The sequence below is a fragment of the Thamnophis sirtalis genome, unplaced genomic scaffold (assembly GCF_051295495.1).
Source record: "Thamnophis sirtalis isolate CommonGarterSnake01/CBP01778 unplaced genomic scaffold, rThaSir2_p1.2 scaffold_10, whole genome shotgun sequence".
NCBI classification, from domain to species: Eukaryota; Metazoa; Chordata; class Lepidosauria; order Squamata; family Natricidae; genus Thamnophis; species Thamnophis sirtalis.
This window is the reverse complement of record NW_028261390.1, coordinates 36,977,024-36,979,372: the sequence shown is the minus strand read 5'-3', so window position 1 is coordinate 36,979,372 and position 2,349 is coordinate 36,977,024. Positions and strand designations below refer to the sequence as shown.

Genomic DNA, 2,349 nt, shown 5'->3' with positions numbered 1-2,349 from the left:
AAATGTTGATGGTATGGCTCTTCTTTCCATTAAGCTATCTTTTCATGACTTGTTCTATCCTTTGGAGGTACTTGGATGGTACAGTGCTCCTTGTCTTTTCATCATAGTTCCCATGTGATTATGAGATGCTAAGTTATTTGTAACTGACCTGTATGTCTGCCATGAAAATTGCTGCTAATTTGACTCTTAACTACCTTCCTTTTTTGCTTTACTTTTTAATTTCAGTTTACTACCATTCATCTATATCTCTGCAGTCCAAATGGCAACCCAAAGTCCTCACTGTACATCTGTGTCAGGTGGCTCAGTCAATTAATGTCTCATTCAATCTTAGCATACAGCCTGATGTCATCCATACAGATAAGATGCTTGGTATTAGTTCCACTGTTGAACTTGTACCCATATTTAGTCTTTATGATTAAGTGACTGAAGGGGTTCAAGCATATGCAGAATAGCAATGGGGATAGTGCAATCATGTAGTATATTTATTTATTTATTGAATTTATATTGCTGCCTATTCGCCCATGGCAACTCAAGACAGCTTACAGAATATAAAACCACATTTAAAACAATAAAAACTAACAAAAAGAATCAAATAAATTAATATAGTACAATATAACAAAATCACCTCCCATCTTTCACCTCCTGCACTGGCAACAACAGATCACAGGAGCCATTTAATGGGCTCCATCCCACTCTGGGTTCTCCAGGCCTACTGGCAGAAACAGGTCTTCAGTGCCTTCCGGAAGAGTATTAGAGTGGGGCCCATTCTAATATCTGAGGGAATGATGTTCTAGAGAGAGGGAGCCACCATGGAGAAGGCCCTTCTTCTGCATCCCACTAGGTATATCTTCCTCGGGCATGGAACACTCAACATTCCCTGCTTCCCTGCTCTGATGGGTCAAGTAGATGTGATCAGGAAGAGGTGATCCCTCTTATAACCTGGTCCAAAGCCATGAAGTGCTTTAAAGGTGACAACAAGCACCTTGAATATGCTGCACTTGATGCCACTTGATCTCTATTTGATCTCCACTAGCCTTAAGTCAGCTGGGATGACTGTAGTTTAGTTTATCCATAATCTTTATCCATAATCAACAGCTGCTTTTTTCTGTAATAGAAGGGGTGATAGTGATTTTACATCTTCAGATTTGGATGTATATCCAGTTGTTCTAGTGTCTTCTAATATATAGTTAATCTATTTCAAGTTGTGAGAACAGCTTTCTCCCCGCCCCCCACATTTTCTACATTTGTTTATTAAAACTGATATAAAACCTGTTAAAAAACCCACTTGTTTGGGGCTTTTTAAAATAACAAATACAAAGAAATTATCGTCTTGGACCTCCTCTTCCTCTTCCACGCCCTCTTCCACGCCCTCTTCCTCTTTCACGTCCTCTACCTGCAACTCCTTCCCTTTTTTGGGGATTTGACTTTTGGTTCAACATCTACCAGCAAAGTATCAAGAGGTAAACTGTCTGGCAGAATAAAATATCTGATATTATTGCCTCGAATGCTCAATGTCTCCAACCGGACAGGTTCTCTATTCTTCAAAGTCATCTTTACAGCTTTAAGATGGGTATTCATGCTGACATCCACTCCTGCAATGGTTCCATGTACCTGAGTCCCATTTTTCAGTTCAATGATGACAGTTTCATGACTAAGTTTCATAAGAAATTGCACAAGTTTCATGGCGGAAAGGCAACAGGGGCAGGAGAACAGCTTTCTTATTCACTATGTTGAAATGTTTAAAGCAGTAATTATTGCTTTTTCAGTTATTGTGCATGCAGGTCTTCTGTCCATCCATAGTTTCATACATCTCTCTCATTACGTCTATTATTGTTGTAGCATTCAATCAAATCCAGATTTTCTTGCCTTATCCAGCTTTAAATTTATTCTAATAGCTCATTTATTGTCAAATTGTCCTAGTTCCTCAATATGTGATAAGGATCTTATTAATCTAACTAATGTCTAAGTTGGCATGAATGTCCTAGTTCATATCACTCTAATATTTGAGATAAGCAGTGAAGCTTTGAGGGAAGGTCTTTGACCAAGGACTGATAAGGTAGGTGTCAGCCAGAGGTAGGTTCTAATTTTTTAACTACCAGTTCCGGTGCGCTCCCGTGCGCATGCACAGAAACATTCAGGTGGGTGGGTGGAGCCTCCTGCCACCACTACTACTGGTTCGGCTGATCCAGGCCAAACTGGCAGCAACCCACTTCTGGTGTCAGTTGACATTTGAACTCTAGTCCACTGCATCAAAGGAGGTGCTCTAACCATAATGCTATTCAACCATGAATTCATTCTCTCTCTCTCTCTCTCCCCCTGCCCTCTCTCTCCAGAAGAAATAAAAAATAG

General features: G+C 40.0%; 1 pseudogene; it reads right to left on the bottom strand.

Moving 5' to 3' along the window:
* Nucleotides 1-1,322: 1,322 nt before the first annotated feature.
* On the bottom strand, nucleotides 1,323-1,699 carry LOC148043852 (small nuclear ribonucleoprotein Sm D1 pseudogene; annotated as a pseudogene).
* Between the last annotated feature and the right edge of the window lie 650 nt (nucleotides 1,700-2,349).